An 8,058-nucleotide genomic window follows, 5' to 3' on the forward strand; every position below is an offset into this window, starting at 1 on the left:
ATTTAAGTGTTATTTATTTTATAGCTCATTAAACTTTTTTAAACAAACAGATTGAGAGTTTGAATATTAGTTTTGAAGTCTCAATACTTCAGGGTACTTTTCTCCTAACATTTGGTTTGATCAATCATTTAAAAAAGGGTTCCTCCTGACTCTACCCTTTTTATTTGTCTGTTTTTCACTTTCATCATTTGAAAGGGGTCTCAGTGTAGAAATGTATGATTCTCCTGCTTATAGGCATGGGTGACTGCATCTGGCTTTACAAAGTTCTCTTAAGGAGAGAACTTTAGTCCCTTACTCCTCCCACAAACACTAATAACTGTGATAATATGTGATAATATTAATTCCACACTGACATTTCCTATTCCATGTAGGACTTATATGAAATTATGTAAGCATCTGAAACACACATGCATGCACACACATGTGCACATACACACACGCACACATGCATGCACACACATTTCATTGTTCATTCTTTCTGCTCATTGCTGGGGTCAGCATAGATAGTCAGGAATGACTTGAATATTATAAAAGTCACTTTTCAAGAGAACCAGAAAACATTTGTAGAAGAGACTGCTTTTCCTAATATAGTGTATATTCATGAAAATCCAACATCATCTCTTCTCTTCATTTGTGGGGGTTCTCATAGTAAGTATGTGTGCATGTCTGGAGAACACTATTTCATGAACATTAAAGCTACGAAGCCACAAACAGTGTAGTGCCTGGCTGATAGACCAAGTTATATGCTTGCAAAATGAAGGAACCATTATAGTGTTGGGTGCAGTTTAAGAAAGAATGAGCATAGTATCAACAATCATATTGAATTTCATGAATAGAGGTGCCATAAGCATTAATGCCTCATCTAGCTCTGGAGTACCAGCAAATCCTTGCCCATTGATCACAGAGCCATTGGTTCCTTGCTTCAACTACACATATCACTTAAGGAATTTAAACGTCTCTGAGCACTCAGACAACCCCTCACACCCCAGGCTGTTGACTTGAAAGGGCTGGAGTGAACTACGTCATCTGTATTTGTAAAAGATTGTTAAATGTTGAACCTCTGATTTACTTCTGTTGAACATCTTTAGCATACATTTCTCTCAGTCTTATTCACTAAATATGCACTCCAGCTGGTTGCAGCACAATACTAGGGATGCAGGACAGCAAAGCTCTGACTCGGACACATTCACCACCTCGTTGGTGAGAGCAGGGTGTCTTTTCAATGCACCTTCAGAAACAACCAGCTGAGGCATGCCCCAGGAATCCATGGGAGCCTAGGAGCTCTCACCCAGCCCAGCTTGGAGGAGTCAGGCGAGCACTTCCTCCAGAGATACTGCCTGGGATTGTCCTTGCAGGATGAATAGGTGGGAGCTATGCTACAGGCATCATCTACAACAACAACAAGGAAATGACAGCCACCAAATAGTATGCTCTGACAAAGAACAGAGCTCACCATTGAAACTGTAGTCAAAAGAGGTCTAAAGAAGGGGAGGGTGGTGAAGACAGAGCCACACAGGACAAAACCCAAGCTAAGATGTGGCAAACAACTGGGCAGAAATCAGAGTCGATGTGCAACCCAGATAGGTCATCAAACCTCTGTCTTGGTGAGAGACTTATCCAAAGCCAGAGGTCAGATGATCAGCTTGGAAAGAAGTTAAAATAATCTATGTCAACAATTAATATCTACACTTGGGAAGAGAAACTTGATGTGGATTTCAAGTCTTATTTATTTAAATTAAATATAAAATCGAGAGTATTTGTTATACAAGCAAAGATGAAGACAATGAGGTAGCGAGGGAAAGAAGAAATGATCCTAAAATGGTCCCCAGGCTTCTGGATGTAGAAGTCAGGTACCCGGGGACTCTATGAGTTAAAAAGTAGAGAATCCCGTGGAATGGCTTACTAAATTTTTCAGAATGGAAGCATGCATTCCGTGGACCCTTGACTGAAGAATGTGTCTTCTTAGATAATCTCTAGTCTCCCTCTCTACTGTTTCTCCTGTAGTCAAGGTGTTTGTTGGGTAGGGAGGATTCTGTCAGATTATGAGGTTAGCAAGTATGTTTTCAGTACCTTCGCTCATATATGATATCCAAGTAGCCTGTTTATAGCTTAAATTCCTAAATAAGATGGGTTTTTTGTTTGTTTGTTTAATCTACTTGTGTTACCAACATAAAAGTTCCCAACCTTCTCTCTTCCCCATCATCTCATAAAAGATGACTGATCTCTTCTGTGTGATGTGCACACACTGAGTGGTAAACACAGAAGAAGATATATCAGCCTGATAAATCTGGGAGACACACAATTAAAGCTGATGTTCCTCTTCAGCCAAAATAGTGATTCCACTCTCTGAAAAGGCTGCCGTTCAATTAACTAGATAACATCTACATGCATGTTTTGCTCAAGAGAAAGACAATTTATGAAGTGCTAGTTGGATAAGATTGGAATGTTAGTATTCCTTCTTGGAGTGAAATCCTACTAATTCTAAGACTCAATAGAGGCCATATCCATTACTTCAATCCATAATCTCAGAGCTAAGTCTATGGCTAAATTTAGTTCAGGTTAAATAAAAGACAAATCCCTACAGTAATTGCTGTCTTGTTCCTGAATATCTCTAGCACAGAGGCATCATGGGAGTTAAGTATGATAGCAACTAGGTCCTCTTCCCAGTTAAATAAGTACCCTAATACCATATGGGGTGTGTGTGTGTGTGTGTGTGTGTGTGTGTGTGTGTGTGTGTGTGTGCATACTGCAGTTCAAAAATCACGAGATTCTGTTGAGCTTACTTCACTGGAGTGAGCCTTCCTCCTGGACAGTGTGTCTACCTCCAACTCTCTTACTTGCCCCCAGATAGGTAAGCTTTCCCAACTGTATAATCTCCAAATACTTTCAAATGTTTCAGTTAAGCTCTTATTTTTGTAGCCCCTTAATTAATACTTCTCCTACTAGTGGTCTTTAAGATTAAGTCCCAAGTGCAGGGACTGATTCTCTCCACTGCTCAATGAGTATGCATTAATTGGTAAATGCTGAGTGATATCAGATCATTCCCTCATAATTGTCATCATCAGAAAGCACCTTGCCTCCAGGAGAATTGTATAGAGGCTAAAATAATATTATCTATACTCCTCAATAAACATCTTTTTATGGATCATGGACTAACAATAATTTTCCAGTGGACCTAAGGGTTTGTAAGATTATAGATAAGTTTCAATCAGTTTTCATGGGTCTCAGGTTGCTGTTCCATCCAGGGAAGTCTGTGTGATCTACAATGGCCTTTGCAAACCGCTAGAACCGACTGTTTCTTTCATTTGTTCAACCAGTATCTTTTATTAACATGAAATACATCATGCCAGGTGAGTTGGTATGTGAGGATAAAGTGTCTGTGCCCTAAGAGCTGTAACTCATTAAGGGCAATTCAGAGGCGATGAATTAGTCCAACAAAGCACTGTCAGCAGCTTACCTATATTTTAATTACCAGAAAGTATACTATTTTAAGTAAAATAGAACAGAGGATGGGATTTTCTTATTAAAGTCAAGAAAAGAATTTGTGTACAAAATGTACTTATAATTTAAAACCTGGGCCAAGGCAATATATTTTCCAAGTATTGTAATGCCATAACCAGAACCTATTGAAGAATTTCAACTTTGTAGCAAATCAATAGTTGCTTCCGTAAGATTAAGGAAAACAAGGGGAGGAGGGTTAGGGAAATGACTCAGTAGGCAAAGTGCTTACCATATAAATACAAGGACCTGAATTTGCATTCCTAGCAATCATAAAAAAATCTGGACATGCAGCATACATCTGTAACCCCAGCCTGGAGGACAAAATTGGGCAAGAGCTTGATAACCAGACAGTTTAAGCTAATCAGTGAAATTCAGGTTCAGTGAGAAACCCTATTTCAAAACATAAGGTGGAGAAAGCTGGAAGACCAGTGTCAACCTCTGGCCTCTCTGTGGATACATAGATGCAGGTACCACATGAACCAGCACATCCCCCTACACACAAACATACATACCACAAGGATATCCATTGTCACTACTATAATTTAAGAAGAAAATGAACATAAGACATGTAAGGTTTTATAGAAAAGAAGAAGGCCTGACAGAATTAACATACCAATTATAATAACATCATAGAATCTCATGACATTTCCAATATAAAATTTCTAATGTTTTTGTACAATCATAAATTAGCTCAAAAAGAAAACAAAAGCACAATAGCATTAAAAATTTCAGTGGACTATAAGACATTTGTATATTAACAATAAACATGTAAATTTTTATTTAAAATGTTTTAAGGCTGGAGAGATGGCTCAGCAGTTAAGAGAACTTGCTGCTGTTCCAAACGACCAGGTTCAATTTCTAGCACCCCCATGGCACCTCACTACTGTCTGTGACTCCGGTCTCAGGGGATCCATTGCCCTCTTCTGGTTCTCGTGGGCATCAGAAACATACATGGTTCACATACAAACATACAAGCAAAACACTCACACACATAAAAATGAATAAATTATCAAAGAAATACTTTAGACATCTATTAAAGGAAAACAAAAAATGTCAGTCATGGACAGACATTATTTTGAACAAATAAAGAGGTAGACTGTTTCCCACAAGTAATCTTTAGATTTAATAAAATTGCAATTGGAATTTTTTTTTAGAAACTTGTCTTAATTAGGGTTTCTATTGCTGCAACAAGCACCAAGTTGGCTTATACTTCCATATCGCTGTTCATCGTTGAAGGAAATCAGGACAGAAACTCAAACAGGGTGGGAACCTGGAGGCAGGAGCTGATGTAGAGCCATGGAGGGGTGCTGCTTACAGGCTTGCTTCCCACGGCTTGTTTAGCCTGCTTTTTTTCCCAAGACCAGCCTGCTTTTTTATAGAACCCAGGACCACCAGCCCAGGGATGGCACCACCCAGAATGGGCTTGGCCCTCCCCCATCAATCACTAATTAAGAAAATGCCTTACATCTGGATCTTATGGAGGCATTTTCTCAATTGAGGCTCCCTCCTTTTAAATAACTCTAGTCTGTGTGTCAAGTTGACATAAGATCAGCCAGCACCAAACTTAAAAATAATTTTAAAATCCTCATGTGAAAATAATATACAGCAAATACTGGTATGTTTATAAACAAAAGCAAAGAAGGATCCTTGACTTCCTATGTCTTTACACATTAATGTGTGTAAGTTGTTCTGAAGCTGCCATTATGGCAGGAACTTAACTAGATACTGAAGGAATGTGGTCTGCCCCTCAACCTCCACCCTGCAGCGCACACTGTAAAGCAGAGTACTCTTGACTATGTGGGAAGAAGCAGAGCACAGAGAGCTCAAGAGGCAATATATCACAAGATAAAACAAGCCCTGTGAGAGCCTAGAGAAGAAACAGGCTGCCCAGCCAATGCCGTACAGCAAAGTCTCACAAAGGGGGTAAAGTGAAAGCAGGTGGCTATGTCCCAGGATGGCGCCAAGTGGGTTCCACAGAGAGAGAGTACCAAAATGTGAAACTGTAAAGTTAAATGCAAAATAATGTAAGGAGGGGTAGCAATGTGCGAACTGAGAGTGGGGACAAATTAAAGTAAAACCCTATCATCTAAAAAGCATGAAGGGAATTTCACTGTTTTAAAACTTACATAAAAATCAGCAGGTTCCATTAAAAAGAAGAATTGAACAGTTAATATACGGAAAGAGGAGTTATATATAAAATTAAAAAGTGATAGTGACATAAATAAAATATACGATCTCCAACTTAAGGGTGGAAGGATATAAAGAAGAGAGTCTGAGAATTTGATAGCAACGTGGACAGGTCTGTAATGGCAGCTTCTGTGTCTCTTCAGTGAGGGTTAGAAATGGTGACACCCTCCTTCAGACAACTCTAAATCCAAAGCTAGAGTACACACAACATGGGCTGGATTTTCCTTCCACTCACATTCTTGACTGGGTATTCTTTTGTGAATACACCATACTCATCTGTACAAGATGTCGTTGTCTATACAGATGCTCAAACTTTTGGGAATCAGAAATACAAATCAGAAGTATAAAACAATAATAAGATGTCACTTTATAGCCATCAGATAGAAGAGAAGGGGGAGGGGGAAGGAGGATGGGAAGAGGAGGAAGAGGGGGAAGAGGAGGGGGAGGAAGAGAAGGTGATGATGATGAAAAAAAGGAGGAGGAAGAGAAGGAGAAGAAGGAAGAGGAAGAAGAAAAGAGGAAGAGGAGGAAGAAGAGGAGGAGGAAGAAGACAGGAAGAGGAGGAAGAGGAGAAGGAGGAGGCAACAAAACTTTGACCAAAGATTGTGACTCTAAGAACCCTTCAATGCTACTGTTGGGATAAGCCAGGAATTAACATCACTGGATCTTCTTGTCCATCTTTCTTATGTGAATAAATCTCTTTTTTTCTGCTTTCCACATTTAATTTGATGCTTTTAATTGCCTTATTGAAGAGAGAAGGCTGGACCTGGCTTGGGGCACAGGTTGTGACTTCCAAGTTCAGCTCAGTAACAAATATTCTGTATTATTCAGAGTGAATATACCACTGAGGTATATAGGCTGGAAATGATACCACCATGAGGATGTTCATTTCAGCATTGTTCATATCACTGGGGTTCAAAGTCAATCTATGCACCCATCACTAGGTAATTCAAAAGTAAAGCATATGGGTGCATTGGAAAGTAATACACAACTAGTAGAAGCAAAGAATGTATGTATGTTCATGGCAACAGGGGCGGTTTATTTTTTAAATTAACATTTCAAAAGATGGTGCTGAATCAAGTAGGTCAGAAATAAGCTAATACAGTTCATATATACTTGTTCTAATTAAATATGCATTACGAGGTCACAATGCAATACAATACTTCAGCTGTCTGATTGTAAAGAAAAGGTGTTAGGAGCAGAGAAGTAATGGGAAAGTAATGAGAAACAGCTAAATAAGGTAAACATGTAGCAACTTTAGTAGTGTATTTTGAACTGAGAGGATGTCAATTCAACCCTTTGCATCCACCTTCGGAGACAAGCTGGGTAGCAAGCTTCACTGAGATGGTACCATTTAGTAATAGTTGACACGGGATGAGACTGGGGTCAGAGTGACAATCATAGCATGGGCCATCGGTAAACACTGGTGTGAGAAGGTGTATGACCCATATGGACCACATGATCAGAATGAGGGAAGGAAAGGAAGACAAGAGAAGACTTTCCAAGGGACTTTGGAAATGTTGAGAATTTTGGATTAGAGTAATGGAGAACAGACTGATATAAAAGTAGAGTGTCTCATGATTGACTGACGTACCATGATGCCCTGGGGAAAATGAGGACAAGAAGGAAGCAGAGAGAAGAGCTGGTGAGGCCACTCTTTTAGCAGATACAGAGAAGACAAAGGTAGCTAGAACTAAGGAGATGGCAGTGGAGATGGGGAGAAATAGGACTTACCACAAGAAGAAGAAGAACCTGGCCAGAAACAGAGAATTTGGGGAAGTCAATAACTCTAGTTGGGTGTTTCGGAGTATTCAAGTATATTTACTCAAGTATACACCATTTAAGTATAATTCCTCTATTATTATAGAGGAAACAAAATTCTTCCACTGTGCTAATCCTCTATAGGTTGACTTTTGTTTACATTAAGTAAGAAATATCTGAGAATGTCTAGCCGTAGACTTCACTAACCTGAATTTCTGGATTTTCAGTCAGGAAAATCACTTAAACCACAACCATGACTCAATCTGTTTCATAAAAGATTGAACAGCAGAGACAGCATCTGGGAGATGTGGAGAGACATCAGACTAAATACCCTTCTTTATCTCTTCTGAAGTTGAACCAGCATCCACTCAATAAAATCAGTGGGCATTGCCAAATGTGGTGGCACACACCCACAGAACCACCACTGGAGAAGCCTAGGCTCCTAGGAGAACCCTAGGTGGCAGGCAAGCCTATCCAACATAGTGAGACCCTGTCTTTAAAAAAGTGCTCAAATGTTACTTAAACTAGAGGATAAAACAGTAAGGCATGGTTCGTTTGGTGATGTGCTTACAGTTGTGGTGGGTGGGATCAGCTTTCAAATATCTTCCT

This window comes from Peromyscus eremicus, chromosome 10 (genome assembly GCF_949786415.1).
Source record: "Peromyscus eremicus chromosome 10, PerEre_H2_v1, whole genome shotgun sequence".
NCBI lineage: Eukaryota > Metazoa > Chordata > Mammalia > Rodentia > Cricetidae > Peromyscus > Peromyscus eremicus.